We start from the raw sequence: 17,090 nt of genomic DNA, 5'->3' as shown, positions 1-17,090 counted from the left end.
AACATAAAAAAATAATAGATCAACTTTTCTGACATTCTATATTCTATATTCTATATTCTATATCCTATATTCTATATTCTATATTAATTATATTATATATATATATATTTTAGATTAATACCAGTGCCCTCAGAAGTAATTTGGCCTTATAAACTTCATATAATCAGACCCAACTCACAGTCCTTTCTGCCCCAAGCTCCAGACATTAGTCCCATTTCCAGTATTTGTTCCATCAATATAAACTTGCTCGGATATCAGGAAAAAAGAATATGAGAGACTGAAAGCAAAATGCCCTTATGGTGGATTTCTGAGGCTGTCTTACTGTGGTCTTGGCTGGAGTCTGGAGCTCACTGAGCAAGATGATTAACAAAGAGCAGGAGACAGTCCTTTGTATTTGTTTGGAGGCATACAAGAAATCCATTGGCCTACACATGGCACTTGACAATTTCACCCCTTATTTTCCAATGAATTTTCTTAATGAAATGAACTGTTAAGACCAGTGCATGAATATGAACTGTATGTGGTACATTACCTATGCTGCATTTTAGAGCATGAGAAATGTGACCATGTTCAGGCATCTGTGAACAGAAATTGGAAGTTGTGGAAAATAAACTTTTGTCCTAAAGAGCTTTCAAGCAATAATTCACTCTTATAGAAAGGTCTATCCTAAGGTCATGCTACCTTTATTTCATAATCCCAGAACACAGCAAGGAAGTGAATCTGGACATGACCTCTTTCAACTCCTGTTCATCAGAGCAGATGATACAAACAACACAAGCATTTCACTGCAAGGTCTGTGAACAACCTGGAATCATGGTATAATTTTGCCAGCAAGAGAAATCTATCAAATTGGAAGCAACAAAGCTTATTATCTTGTGGTTTTGTTGAAGTTATCTTTATCTAGAATGAATTACTGTATAATTTTAAGCAAAACCCCAGTCTCAGTTAACTCATTCTCATTCAATTAACATGTTTATCCACTTAAATGAAAATGTACATTAAGTTTTTGTAGTTTAGTTGTCTGTTTCTACCTGACCCCATTATTTCAGTGAAACTAATGATACTTCACAATGATTAGTATCAGAAGTAGGCCACAGAACTCTAAGGAAGTTAAAAATCTTCCATTCTGATTGTATATACAGAGACAGAGTCAGACCTTGCTTCAAAAAAGCAGAGTATTTACAAGCAAAGTAACCAAGAGAGATTTAGGTAAAAACTAACCTTATTTCAAAACAGGTAACTGTTTCTTAATACTGGACTGTATTCAGGCACACTTTGTGTTAATTCAGTGTCTGTTTTCCCTGCTGTGGTAAATGGATGAACAGACTGCTGTGTTAGATTCCACACACTGTGAGCAGAGTCACGGAATCATAGAGCCAGCCATTAATAGAATGGTTTGGGTCATCAGATCATATTGTTCCAACCCAATGGTTTGGGTCATCAGATCATATTGTTCTTCACTTAGACTGGGTTACTGTGAGCACTTTTCATCCTGTTCTTGAACATCTTCAGGGATGGGAAGTACATAATCTCTCTGGGAAACCTGTTCCAGTGTCTCTTTATCCTTCCAGTCAAGAATTTCCTCCTAATACCTAATCTAAACCCTCCTTCAGCTTCAGAAGATTCCCTCTTGTCCAATTACTACATGCCCTTATCAAAATTCCCTCTCTGGCTTTCGTGTAGTCTCCCTTTATGTACTGGAAAACTGCTTTGTGATCTCCCTGGAGCCCTTTCCAGGCTGAAAAACCACAAGTATCTCAGCCTATCTTCATAAGCGATGTGTTCCAGCCCTCTAATCAACTTTGTGGTCCTCTTCCCTTCCTCTAACAGGTCAACCTTTTAATTGCATTGGGGGCCTCAGACTTGGATGCAGCACTCGAGGTGGGGTCTCACAAGGCCAGAGTGGAGAGACAAAATCACCTCTCTTGACCTCTTGGTCACAGCCCTTTTGATGCAGCTCAGGATTCATTTGGTCTTCTGGGCTGCTAACACAGTTTGCCAGGTCATACTGAGTTTTTCATTCACAAATGCCTCCCTCCCAGTGCTGGTCCCAGCCTGTTCTGGATCCAGCCTGTACTTGTCTTTGGGATTTCCCCAACCCAGCTGCAGGACCCTGCACTTGGCCTTGCTGAACTTCATGAGGTTTGCACAGGCCCACCTCTCAAGCCTGTCCAGGTTCCTCAGGATGGCATTGCTTCCTTCCAGAGTGTCACTGGCAAACTTGCTGAGGGTGCACTCAATCCCACTGTGCAAGCCACCTGCAAAGATGTTAAAAGTGCTTGTTTCAATACCAGTCCTGAGGAACAGCACTCAATAGCATGATATTTTTAGATGGTGAGTGTCAATCTTCCACTGTACATCACTCAGAAAACAGACTGAAGAGCAGAGCAAAATAGAAAGCAGAAAGTACTATTTTCAGTTTGTTCCTGAAAAGTGGTGATAGCAATGTGAAGCACTCTAGCTAACCTTAGGAATTGATCTTTCTTCTGCATGAAACAGTGAATTTCCTACCTTTTTTCAATCTGCTGTAGGTTTGAACCACTGTTAGGCTAAAACATCAAGGTCATATTAATTTCTACAGTGCAAAATTATAGAAAATTCCCTAATACAGAAAGCATGCCAGAGTTTGCATGGGCATGGAGCAGACGTCACTTCTTGGTTTTGTTGGAAAATGGCACAAAGAGCCTGACTCTGTGCCTCATGCAGTGATTCTCAGTGTCTTCCCACACTCTGTGGGAAAATGTGCAAGCTGATGGTTTACCCCAGCTGCAGCAAGGAGTGTGGTCCCAAATGCTCTGGTTTAGCACCAGTCTGAGCTTGCAGAGTGTGCACTGCAGTGCAAGGAGAAGGGGCTAGATCATTCACCATAGAATTGCTTCTGGCTAAATCTTGAAAGATCTCTCTGGCAGACTTAATCAGGACCACACTGTACCTTTAATCTCAAGGCAGAGCAGGCTCTACTAATCTGACCATTTCTAACCCGTGCTACCCCACTGCACAGGAAGGATGGGATGGGATGGGATGGGATATGATGACAATTTGCTGTCTTTTAGCTTGAAAACTGACTAAAGAGATGAAAAATCTGGCACATCTTTTGGCATACCCTTTGGATATTTGCAATTTTTTTTCTATCCACGGTTTTTTATATATGATACATGAAATTCTCAAAGGCTGAAAGAAGAAGGTCTACTTTTCATTTGGAGAGACATCATTAGAATCCAGCCTAACAAAACTTTCTCTATGTTCATTTTCCTCCTTGAGTAAATAATTTCTCATGGCAGACACTGCTACATTACTGGCTATTACACAGCTTAGGTGGTGTTGATGTTGTACTGGTTGCCTTTTATTTGGTTAGTTTTGTTTGCTTTATTCTTTCTGCAGACAGACTTTAGGCTTTTCACTGTTTACAGAGGTTCTGAAAAAGACAAATTACACAAAAGCAGCTGATTATACTGTCTTCTGATTACTTAATTGGTAGATTTTTAGGACAGATGACACTGGATACATTTTAGAAAATACAAAGGTAACTGGCTGAAAGACTCAGATGTGCAGGAACCTTGTAAAACAAAGGAAAGAAAGTCTGAAGAGCAACTCAGACACTTTAGCCTTTTGAGTACCAGAAGAGTAACCCCCCCAGCCCCAAAACATATAAATAAACTCTAGTTCTGTGCATTATATGCAGATGTCTAGGACACCCTTGAGAATCTCTAATGACTCAGCTACTCTTTTTGATTATTAGGTAGATTGCATGCATGGAAAATATACATTCTTTCTCCTTGTAATGTGATCTCTATGCATTCTTTTAATCTGTTTAAAATAAATTACTTCCTTTGGGCCAAGGGATGTGTTTGATTCAAGGTTTAAATCAAGGAGAATGCTTTATTTCAGAAAATTTAATGGATAACCCCCAAAATTTTACTAAGTGCAAGAGGTCTCTGACTTCTGCTTTCCATCTGTCCTGTAGCATAGCTGGTGCTCTGTTTTACATGTGTGTATTGGATAATCAGTTTTTCCCCATTAGTCTGAGCAATTAATTATCTCTTTATGTACAGATTTCAAGCATCCATAAAGTAGATGACAGGTTATAATGTAAGTATTCTATTAATTATTCGTATTCAATCAGCTGCATGCTTCAACCACAATTCTGTGAATAAGAAGCTACACATGGTTCCAATCCCATGCTCTCACATTCTAGGAGTCTTTTTACCACTCTCCACCTCCAGGCAGCATCACAACTATCCAAAAAACAATAAACAAAAATGCTAACTCATTTTACTGTAGTTTTGTTACATTATTAATATTTAAATACATATTAAAGAAAAATTGGATATGAACGATATTAAAGGCTTGCTTAAAATGAGTTCTGCTTTAAAATGTGAAGAGAATGCGCAAGTCTAAATACTCAAATAAGGGTATTGAAGCAGGAAAATTGGTTTTGTTTTCTTTATTTCTTTTATTCTTTCTTTAAATATTTTAGGCTTATAAAATATTTATTCATAGAGAAAATATATTTGTAGTGATGGATTAAGCTGTTCTCTAGAGCAGTCAATAGATTGTTTCAGGCCTGATGTCCCCTGAATAATTTTTCAGAAACTTCTGACTTTCTAAAGTTTCATTTCACCTTATTCTAAACATAGAAATTATTTAAATAAGTAAAAAATTATCCACCCACACAACACAAATGCACTGGAACTATTTTCTATTTGCTGCAGTCATGTTGCAGTCATGTTACACATTCCTTGAGCTGGTGGCTCAAACTGGAGAAGGGATTAGTTTCACTGCATCATTGAGAAGAATGATAATGGTGCTCTGAGATGTGCAAGCAATGTCACCACACTGTAGGGCTTTATACCAATTAAATGAGAAAACTGCTAGAGAATATCAGCAAATAGCTGTGGTGAAAAACTAGTGAAAATTCCAAGGTTTTCATCACATGTGGATTTTAGTCTGTGTTCAAGAGATTGCTGAGTTGCATAAAATGCCTTTTGTCATGTGGGTGGGAAAACTAATAATGGGGCAGCCAGCAATTGACTGTTAAATTGGCAATTCTTTAATTGTCAATCTAGCAATTTTTCAGTTTATAGAAAAGTGGTAGGTTCTGTTTAGGTGGCACAGGAACTGAAACATCTTGCTCCTGAGAAGAAATCTAACTGACAAAATTAGATATAGCTCACATGATTGACATATAGTCTTACAATCAGTGAGGAAAGAAATTGAATTCTGCAGCAATGGATGGAATTCTGTAATAAAATCATTATTACATATGCACCCATGCTGTAACAAATAAATTTAATGAAATAATTATTCTTTTAAACATTAACGTGGGAAAATTTATCTACGAGTATTTCCTGTTGGACAGCTAGAAAAGGTAAAGGTCTATACCTAGATTTGTACTGAATTTCCTTAATCTTCATTTATTCTTATCAACACACTTCTACAAATGTAAAGTTGTTAGAGACAGAAAAGGAAACCTTTTTTTCCTTGATAGAGAGAATTGGCACCATGGACAAAGGTAGGTGACCAGTTTGGAGGGAATAGTGATGTATGTATTGGAATAAAATGTTTTCTATTTTCTAACAGATTGACAGATATGCAGATTAACTATACTTAATGCAGGTAAATTTTAATTAATAAGATCTAATTAGAGGGTATTTTAATCTAACCTCAAACTTGAATCACAAAATATTGAGATGAAAACCACAAGAAAATGTGAAATATTTGTTTTGGTTCTTATCTATTCAGTTTTCACCATCATGTACACACTTCCCATGCAAGCAGTTCATTGCTAGTGTTGCAGACTTTAAGCTCAGAGCTGTGTGAGTGGGGGGAAAGGGGGCTGTCACCACCCAATAACCACCAAAGTTGCAGTTCAAATACGTGAGGTCAGCAAACCTACAGAGTTGATACCATGGTGAAATTTAAAGGAGAAATGGAGAAACAGAGATTCAGGTCTGCAGTTTTTCTCTGCTCAGCTTAATCCAGTCATGAAACCTTCCCTGCAGATGGGGGTGTTGAGCAGCAGTGCAATGATGATGTTATTGCTTTGCATGTGGCATTCACCCCCAAAATAAGAACAGAAAAGGACCTAAACCTCACAGTTTCGTCCTAGCAGTAGAAACAAATAAAGAAACACTCTCCCTAACCAGGAACAAAACTCTAAGGAAGAGAGTTCCCATGAGGGAAGCCTCACTCTGAAAAACCACATAAATTCACAGTTAAAGAAGATTTTGCATGGCCATGTGTTTGAAGACTACATAGCAATGACAGACAGTAAAGTAACATTAGGGGTGAGGTTTTGTTAAGAACAAGAACGAGCAAAAGAACAAAGAGTTAAGGATTGCATTTTTTCCCTTTTCTTCCAGTGCCATAGTCTGTTCTAGCTTTTCTGAGAACTTTGTATTCTAAGACTCCAGAGCTTCCAAACCCCCTTTTTCTCATAGAAAAATATATTATATTGCCTGAGCCACACTGATGCCAAGATGCTTGGGTTTTACACTCTCTTATTTTTCCATTTTTTTTGTTTGTTTTGTTTTTTTGGTTTTTTTTAATATTTAGTAATACATGCAATTTTTAATTTTTTTTCCCTTTGGATTCCTGAAATAAAGTCTTAGAGAGGGACTCTGGGTGAATCCACTAGGTAGCAATAGGTAATTAAAGAGGTTCTGTCTCTACAGTCATTGAGTCTCAATGCAAACCTGGATGTGATGCAGCTGTTGCTGGAGGGGAATGTCTAATGCTGGGGTTTTTTAATGGTAACCAACTTCTGGGGAAATTGAGATTCAGGTGCCTGCTTGAATTTGGGAATGGGTCTCCTGTAAAATAAACAAAACCTTACAAGACATCAAATTAAGTAGAAAAATAGTAAAAAAACTTCTAAATTTTTTGTCTGTAAAAATAGGCTATTTAGTCACAAGAGACTGTAGCTAGGGAAACGTGTTGCAAAAATTAAGCCACTTTGTGAAAAGAAAATTTTACTACCCTAACATAAAAGGTACTCTTCTTGCCATAGCTTTATGTAACCTAATTATTTTCAGATTAAATCTTGATAGAAATAATTAAATAAATATCTACTAGACTAAATTTGCTGATTTCCTGGGTACTAGTGAGCTGATTACTGATTAGTTTCCATCTACAATATGGTACAACAACTTATGCACAATGTACACTAAAAAGAAAAGTCCAATCAATAGAGAATATTTTATATCAACAAGGGGACTTATTTGAGAAAATGTCTAAAAATGTCAAGACCTCATAATCATAAAAAAGAACAAACTTTGATGCAAATTTATTTGAAGCAGGAGCAGGGAGAATAAATCAATTAGATATCAGAAAGCAATTTACTGCTGACAGGAAAAAAAGAATAGCTGTGGAGATAAATGAGAAATTCGCCAACATGTGGAATGAAAATGGGGAGGTATCAGATGTTAATGATAAAGAGTAAAAATAATAAAACTTGTGGCAGCTAAGAAACATCAAGTTGATTTTAGCAATATTATGGACCTTTTCATTTCAAAATTTCTAAAAATTAATTTAAAAAGCAGTGTACAACAGCTGCATCTTTGATTTGAGAAAAAACAAGCATAGCTATGTATTTCCTAACAGACTACAAGGACTAAACTATAAATGATAACTCTTAAACAACAACTTCTAGTGATGACTACATTTTTATGAATAGAACTGTGTAATATATCTCTATTAATATAGAATGATCTGAATAAGGGGACCTTTTAGTCTACTGACAGTTTTTAACACATTTAGCAGTATTGGAGAAATACTAAAGGAACAGGAATTTGTAAATCTTTTGTCAGTATTTAAAAGAGCAAACCTAACCTGAATAGAAATAGCTGGAAGGTTTGCACCAATGCAGGGCTATTAATGGAATCCTTAGAAAATCCAGTGTTGATGAAATTATTTTAAAACTCAGCAAAAGAGAGCATTTACAGCACAATCTTATTCTAAAGACACAGAGAAAGGATGTGAACTTAAAAATTGTTTGGTTTCCTAGTGATTTCCATACTGATTCCAGCTACAGATCTGATCCATTCTGTCATCTTTGTCTAAAGACATTTAATTTCATTGCCCAGTTTCAGGAAGAGTGCTCTATCTTCTTTATCTGGTGGCTCCACACAAAACTCATATAAACTTGGGGTCAAAATTAATGGTGTTTTGATCAGCTGAGTGTCCTCATCATTAAGCTACAATGCTGTGCCCCCTCTTGCATTTTCTTGACTTAATAATTCTTGAATTCATGCAGGATGGCTTCAATACTTCAATGTGAGGTCAGTCATTTGGGTCGAGTTCAAAGGCTGCTGGTAAACCATAGGTCAGATCAAATGAAAGTGTTATTCCTTATTGCTTTAAACATTCTCTGCCTCTTCAATCTGGATGTCTTCACTGAGCAAAAGCTTATCTCAAATTTACTCAATGAATTTTCTACCAACCTCACATAGTTACTGCTAAAACAGCTGATAAGGTCATGACAGTCTTCAGGAAAACAAGGCCATTTCCTGGAAGTATGATCTGGTATACCTCAGGGAAGGGAACCACTAATGAAAGATTCAGTCCAACTCAAGTCAACACCACCAAGTCACACAGATCTGTCCGTATCAAAGCAGAACTCAGATTCATATAGTTATCTGTTCTGAGAGGTTACCTGATTTAATATTGTCCTTTCACTTTCTCCAGTACATGTTGAAATCTGGTTACCAGATTAAAGAAATACTCAGTCTATTACATATATAAATAAGCATAAGATTTATATTTTTCTAGGCAAGTGTGAGTTCTGGGCTGTGGTGAGGAATTCAAACTCCCAGATATCAGAAGATGCAGAGCTGAAAAACCAATTTATTTCTTTCTGAACTTCTTTGTCAGTATGCCCCATCAATCTCTTTCAAAGCTGACTGGAGCTAAGAAAAAGCTCTCAAATAGGCATTGGATCAACCATTATTAAGGACCAATGGTTCTGGTCAAGAAATCAATGTAGAGATTTATCAGTGACATGATATCTGCACTAGTATATATAATATTGTCTTTCATATATACATACATACATATATACATACACGCACACACATATATGTATATATAAAACACAGACTGGTTTTATATAGCAAGACAAAATTTTGGGAAAAAGCACATTTTACTTCAGTCCAGGCTTAGTCCCTAACAAAGTTTAATCTAAAACTGCACTTCCTGTAGCTGCATACTCTAGAGAAGATTTTGAAAAACTCAGAAATCTGACTTGAAGTTTATAAGATTTGAAATCTACTTAAAGTTTGAAGTTGGTCTAATATTTTTACCTACTCTTCATCACACTTCCATTCTGCCTACATGGCTCTAATTAGCATCTAAAAAGTAAATATATTATCATTAAGTAGCAAGTAGAATTCTACTAGCAGGTAGAATCTTTGAATTTCCCTCACAGCTGTGATGCATTGCTACTTTGGAGTGGTGTAGATGTTCATAAGAGTTTGCTAGTAGGGATTTACTATACAATGAGAAATAAAACTTGACTGTATTATGGTATTTATCCATGGCTGATTTATTAAAAAATGGTTGACGACCTGCAGATTTTAAATTAAAATAAAATTAAAAATAATTTATTGGAAGGTGTCTTGAAACTCTTATTTCTTAAATGAGTGTAATGTTTGTGTCTTGCAATATTGTGGGTCCCTCCTACCAATATAATATCAGGTGATAGGCATGATGATAAAAAATAATTACATTTATTACTAGACACATTTTTCTCTTCTACAAAAAAGCTATTGGACAATAGCTATCAAACTGAAAAAATAAAATCTGCAGCCATCATTTTTTTTATTTAACCATTCTTAACTCACCACATTGTAAATGTGGTAATTTAGCTGCTCTGTAATTTTTCTTTATTTCTGTGCTTAGCGGATTGAGTTCTGAAACATGATGACCTGCCATTAGTGCAAGTGTCAGTTTTGATAAAAAAGTAGAACACTCATGCCCACGACTCTCCTTTGAAGGACAAAAAATCTCTAAGGACTTGAAGACCACTGGGCCTAGCACTGCTGTTCATCATTAAACCGTATGCACAAGTGCCACATCCACACACCTTCTGAAAACTTCCATTATGGTGATTCCACCACTTCCCTGGGTAGCCTGTTGCAATGCTTGATAACCCTTTCTTTGAGGAAATTCTTCTAATATCCAATTTAAATCTCCCCTGCTGCAGCTCAAGACTATTTCCCATCATCTTTGTCAGTTTTACTTGGGAGACTGACCCCCATCTGGCCACAATCTCCTTTCAGGTGGCTGTTGAGAGTGATTAGGTCCCCCTTGAGCCTCCTCTTCTACAGGATAAATAACCTCAACTCCCTCAGCCACTCCTCATCAGACATGTGCTCCAGATCCTTCATCAGCTTTTTGTCCTTCTCTGCACTCAATGTCTTGTAGTGAGGGGCCCTCACTACACAGGATTTGAGGTGCAGCCTCATCAGAGCCAAGTACAGGGGAATGATCACTGGCCTGTTTCTACAGGTCACATTATTTTTGATAGAAGCCAGGGTGCTCTTGGCCTTTTTGACCACCTGGACTAACCGGGACATCGTATATTGGATTTTTAGTGTCACCTCTTGTGGCACATGTTGTGTATTCCTTCTTTGCAGAAATCATTAGCTTAACCAAAGGAAAGAATCCCACAGCATTTCAATTTTACCACTTGAACATATTTCCACTGCAAGTTCTTTGCTTCATTGTTATACCTTGCATCTCATTCTCAGATCTTTTCATACTGGGAGAGGAACACAAACTTGTTACATGACATGTGATTTTTAGAATGTGCATTATGGAAACTATTGAACACAGACAGCTGATTATATCCATGTGGGCAATTGTTTGTTACTGGGGTCTTTTTTGCTTTTGTTCTGAAGTCTATTTTCCTGAAAGAAAAAAAATTAAGATGGTATTCATTCTAGTCCCCACCCATTTTTGTTATTTTCTCTTTGAAACCTATGTTTTGACTAGTATTCTTTACAAGATACAGCAAAATTAGTACCATTAGCTTCAGTCTACACAGAAGCTGACCCAGAGACTAGAGCCCTTTCTTAATCATCAGCCTCACTAATTGACCCTTCTCTTCACAAGGGTTATTTCAGTTAGGCAGCATTTCAGCTTGCTAGCCTCACTAGGCTATTTGCTTCAATAAACTCAACGTCCTTTTTGTATAAGCTGGGAGATAGACAATCATGTTGACAAGTCACATTATATAGCTGTTAAACATACAATCCTCTTTTATCTCAGCCTAAAATACATCTCACTGACAGTAAGGAAGCAGTATTTTCAACAGGTACAAGTATACATCACAGGCAGTCATAACAAGGGAAAAAACCACTGTTCCTTAAACAAATATTCCTGGACAATTTATTTTATTGGAATATTGTTTTAGAGGACTTATGTGTCTTTTTATCCACAAAAGACACTTGATTATTAAATTCACATTTAAAAATGAGATTAAAAGATTAAAATTTCAATATTATTTTTATGGTCAATATGTTGATGTTATCACTAGTTGAACAATCTGGGTTGTTTTTTTTTCCCTATATAGTCTCATGCTGTTTCATGCAGTTATGCAAAACTATGCAGACTCTTCTTTTATTACAGGAGGAAGTGGCACAGGGATTAGACGCATGATGACTACTTGTCCATTTCCAGGAAAGAAAAAAAGGGAGGAAAAAACCCACTCTGGATAGACACATAAGTGAATATTTAATGAAACTCCTCTTCTGACTATTCTGAACCTGGACGTTACCAAACTTCCACCTGAACCCATCTCTAAGAAAGTCTGTGGTGGTTCATGATCAAACTGATGGGCACAGGCACAGTGTAGGAAGCTGGGACCATTCCTCTTCTGAGACAGGACTGAAGTGCCAGTCTGTCCTTCTGTGTACCTCCCATTCTGGGGGCAATGCCTGGGGTCCACCTCTTAACAGCTATTCTCTTCTGTGCCTGTTCTAACTGTACAGTTTCCTGAATGTAAACCTTTTACTGACTTTGTAATGCTGCTCTCAAACCTAGACGGAGACAGTCTGTGTCCTGAGGGCTTCAGAGTAGAATTTGGTGCTTTTTCCCCACTGTAGGAGAACCAGCACTTTTAATAATTATGCTAAAAAGTAAAACACATTTGTGTATTTTATTAATTTTCCATAATTTAATGTTGCCTCACAAAATTCTATTCAGTCAGGCAAGCAATTTTTTCTTTTGACAGGCCAGTAAGATATCATTAATTTTTCATTCTCATCAATCACCATGGTAAAGGCCGTCTGAGAAGGTTTTGTGCTTTGGCTGGTAATTTGTCATGACAATTTTGCAAGGTTGTTTTAATGCCTTCTTTTAGCTGATTGAAAATGTCTTATTTACTTCAATTAGTTTTACCAGTGAGACACCATGGTTTTATACAGAATGAATTGTTAATTGCTCCCCAAAGCCTAGGTAGACACCTGCTTTTCTATTAAAACACAGATCAAACTGCATATGTGGTGAGGGCTAAAATTAACTCTATTGAACAGGGAAAGAAGAGAGACTTAGAGCCTTGTAATGTGTAATACTGTCAATCTTATTTGTGACAAAAATATTTTCTGATTTTCAGTTAAGTATTAGTTTTTCAATATAGAAAAAATAACAAGCAGAAGCTCTTTTGTTTTTACTTGTTTTCTAGAAACTACTATACTAAATATATATTTATGTATATATCTGTATTGCCCTAAGTGATAGGTGTTTCATAAATCCTTTGTAAAGCTGGTGAATTAAACAACCTTTCTATGACAATAGTTTAAGCTTAACTACTCAGCTCTTTATAACCTACTTAATACTGACAGACAATAGAGAAAGCAATAAAGAAGATTTAAACATCTACATTAAAAAAATTCAGGGTCCCACAGTCCAGTCTCTAATCACTCAGTAGTATTTGTTTTCTGTATATATTTTATGCAGTTCTCATAATGACATTAGTATTTCCACATGGTGAGGTCGTACCACCACAGTATGGAAAACGCTTGTCTGCAGCTGATTTCAGTAGGTCACCAACATATTCTGCAGCTGGTATGAGGCCATAATTAGTGAAATTAATTAGCCTTAGGAAACTAAGCCATGTGACCTAGACTTTAATACACATACTCGTTGCTATGGTAGCCCAAATAGGAGTGTGTCTCAAGCTGTTAGAGCCCCTGGTTTCCTTTCAGAATGAACAGCAACAGTGTGGATGTGTAGACAAAGCAAATCTATTTGTTGGATCTGGTAAACTGCAACAAATAATAAATGAAGTGAAACTGGTACCTGAGGGCATAGCTTGATAGAAAACTAAATGTAGGATTTAAGCTCTGTGATAAAAATCTTTACTGTTTTCCAACTTCAGGCATTATCAGAATTTTATGGCACAGGTCAGAAACACTAGAGGCAAGTTAATTTTGTGGTAATGTTTTTCCTTAATGATATTGATTTCTTTCCTTATATTCCAAATTCTTCCAAATGCAAATAAATGAAAGCTCTTGGGCAGATATGTCAAAGAGACCTTTTCAATTTTGGATTTATATTTTTTTAAACTTCCCACCGCTTTCAGACTGCTCCCATATACTTGCCCCATTGAAGCAAATTCAAAGATATATTTATTTTGAAAAATCAAGAAAGAAAACACCTACAGACATAAGGTATTAATGGAACTTTGACTGTAGGAAGACTATTTTAAATGAAAGTCCCAAGACTACTCTGCAGCTTTTTGCATTTTGAGCAAAGTTTGTGCTTCCTGACACAGAATTTCTTGGGATTTAAAACCCTATTTTCTAAATTATTTTAACTATGTGACCCTCAACTTTATTAGTTAGCTCCAGTAATTTCAGAATACTTTAAAAAATACAAAGATGAAAAAATTTTTTTTACAATAATTATAATGACACATGTTGAAAAGATAAAAATAGTACAGAGAGGTGGCTTGAAGTCTCATGCATTACACCTGTTGGAATACTCTATATAATTAGTCAGATTTAATTGTTGGTTATATTTAGCTCCTGCAGTATAGGACTGGTTAGTTTCCCAAACACTTACTGAGGTAAATGGCTTTCTTTCTAGCAATAGCTTACATAATGCCTATACTTCTGCTGAGATTCAGTGAGGCAGTTTATCTCCTTTTTATAATTATCTGAAAGATAACCTTGATCAGGTACCACTCTCCTCATGAAGGTTCAAGGTCATCACTGCTAAAAAACACAAGTAACTTTCCCGAGAACTAAAAATAACTGCGTGGTGAGAAGTTCTTAAGAAGTTAATGAATAATTCTGAAAACTTGGAATACGGAAAATACACCCATAATTTTGCACAATCCTTGTGCAAATGTGAATACTATGAACTTTCTGATTATACAAATTTAAACTCTGGTGATAGGGAAAAGGGAATGGTTAATTTTCAAGCCAGCACAGCACGGTGGGTGGGAGCTTCCTGAGGAGGGCCCCACAGTGCCCTGGGCTCACCCACTGCAGTGCACTGCCAGCTGTGAAAATGCATTTAAGGAAGGTCAAAGAAATGCCACGAAGGCAGAGGAAGAAGGAAAATGTGTGAGAAATGGCCCTGCAGACAGCAGGGTCAGACAAGAGGGAGAGGGATGGTGTGGCCCAAGTGCCAAAGCAGAGATTCCCCTCAGTCCCTGCAGAGACTATAGCAGAGCAGAGGGGATTTCCTGCAGGAAATCCACACTAGAGCAGGATTAACTTGGAGAACTCCAGCCACTGGAAAGGCCCATGCTGGGGGAAAGGGCCCATCGAGGGGTCCCCTTAGTGCAGGTGAAAAGAGGGAAGGAGCAGAGAGAGGATGTTTTATGGAGTGACCAAATGGCCATTCCCACCCTCTGTGCTGCTCAGAGGGTGCAGAGGAGTCAGGACAAGTGAATAGGAAGAAAGGTGTTGGTTTAACATCTGTATTTATTTCTTCCTCCCAAAATCTATTTCAATAAATTCTGACTTTCCCTGAGCCGAATCTGTTTTGCTAGTCATGGTAATTGGTGGGCTCTGTGTCTTTGTCTTTGTCTTGAGCCAGGATCTTTGACATCCCACATCCTCCCCCTGTCCCTCTGAGGAGAGGGGTGGATGAGCAGCTGGGTGGGAATTTGGCTGTTGGGCAAGCCAAAGTCAACACAGGAACTGAATGGCTTGGGATGGTCCTCTGACTTGGAGCAAACCTGATGCAAACTTTTAGCCTCCATCTAAGAAACTATTACAGATTCTAAAGAACCTTCTCTCCAATGATAACAGTTCTGGTTTGCATGACAGCATCTAAATTCAAATTCCATCTATAAATAGTATTATATTATGAAACTGTAATGTTTAATTTTATAGGGGTGCTTGAAAGAAAGTTCTTCTACATTGTATAGCAGTGAAATTAGATCTGAAGTTTTGCCCCCAGGTACAAGAAAGTTACAACCAAACTAGCTGATGTACCAGGCCTAACACTGATTTCACATTGATCTGTACCAGCTGCAACTCCAAATAATCTTATTTATGTAGTCAGGGGGCAGAATAGGACATTATTTATTTATTTATTTTTGGCAGAGTGCATGAATTAAATCAATGGCAAAACTTCCTAATCATAGCCAGGTTTTCATTCATTACGTTTGTTATGTCACAGTTTCTAATTATAAAGCTAAACAAAGGAAAATAAAATACAGCCTGTTGCTAGTCTTTTGAAGGAAGATGTGAATTTTAAAAAATTTTAAAAGACAGGGTATTGAAATCTAGTAATGCAAACAATAATAATGTGTAAATATGAGTGTAAAGGTTAAGGAATTAAAGAAAATAATTTCTCAAATGCTTTTTGGATAGTGCATTTTGATAAGCATTAGGAAGAGGGAGAAGTCTGTGATGCACAAGAAATTGAAGAGTGACTAGGGACCAAAAGGAAGATGAGAAAGAGAAGGGTAGGAAAATAAAGGAATTATAAGAAGTGTGTTTTTTGAGTTAAAAAGAACTCAAGGCAAAGTGACAGACACATAATAAAAGTATTAGAATGAACGTGATGGGAAAATCTATCTCTGCAAGCCAAACAAACAAGAGTTTAAATTTCAATAAATCTATCTATAAATGAATTATAAATTCCACAAAATTAAATAGATATTGTTTATCTTGTATGGATTAGTAAACCATGCTCAGCTATTACCTTTATGTACAAGAACTAAATATATAGAAACAAAAGAATAGCAAGCATTTAATAAAAAAAAAAAAACTAAAATGCAAAGTTCTGTCAATAAAACACTATCCATTCAAAGGTTTAACAGTATTTTAGTGAAATACTAATGCATCAGACTTTATATAGTTAAACAAATAAAACTAGTACAACTAAAAGTAATAATGTAAAACAAAATACACACCTTCAGTAATTTTTAAGAAATGCTCTTATCTAACAGTATTCTCTGTAGACATTAATATCATCTGACTTCCTCTTTCTTCTTTTGTAAGGCACTTCAATATCTTCAAGGAGATCACTTAAACTTCCTGAGGCTCAACCCATCTTTTTAAAACATATTGTCTCATTTCTGCCACTGACTTGCTGAGCAAGACTGTGCCTCTGTTTTCCTACCTGACTCATTCTCCTATCTAATGTGACAAATTCTCTAGGGTGGAGACTTTCCTTCACTGGGTATACATACACCAGTTATGCCACTGCTAAGCAGTGACACAAATAGCAATGAATATATTATCCTAATATTGGTGTCATGGTTTTAATTTGTGACTGTTGTCCTCAATGCATGTTGTTACATAAGTTTAATATTTCCATTTTTCAGATAAAGAAGGAGAAAACAAGATAGATGTGAGAAATATTATTGATCTGGCAAACACTATATAAGAAGCTTATGGTAGTGCAGAGAGCTGTATAAAATTGTGTCTTGGCTACCCAAACTATGAAATGTCCAACCTACTCCATCCTTGCCTATCCAGAGCCTAAAGATGAGTACAAAAGAAGCTGAAGCAGGTCCGTTAAATTTGACCTAGGGACTAGACAAACTACTTAATAAATAGAGTTGTGAAAACTAACTGATCTTCATTCATCTTCTTTCCAGGAGTGTAGAGAATCATCTCTTACCC

General features: G+C 36.6%; 1 long non-coding RNA gene across 1 annotated transcript in view; it reads right to left on the bottom strand.

Moving 5' to 3' along the window:
- The window catches only part of LOC147653458 (uncharacterized), a 62,689-nt gene extending 46,123 nt beyond the window's left edge, over window positions 1-16,566 (bottom strand). The window contains exons 1-2 of the long non-coding RNA XR_015285886.1: window positions 16,376-16,566; window positions 2,159-2,258 (exon numbers count right to left, since the gene is read on the bottom strand). This is a non-coding gene — a long non-coding RNA (uncharacterized LOC147653458). The remainder of the gene's footprint in view (window positions 1-2,158; window positions 2,259-16,375) is intronic.
- Between the last annotated feature and the right edge of the window lie 524 nt (window positions 16,567-17,090).

This window comes from Cyanistes caeruleus, chromosome 4 (assembly GCF_971803275.1).
Source record: "Cyanistes caeruleus chromosome 4, bCyaCae1.hap1.1, whole genome shotgun sequence".
Taxonomy (NCBI): Eukaryota; Metazoa; Chordata; class Aves; order Passeriformes; family Paridae; genus Cyanistes; species Cyanistes caeruleus.
Note: the sequence above shows the minus strand (reverse complement) of the source record. Positions and strands in the feature narration are given on the sequence as shown.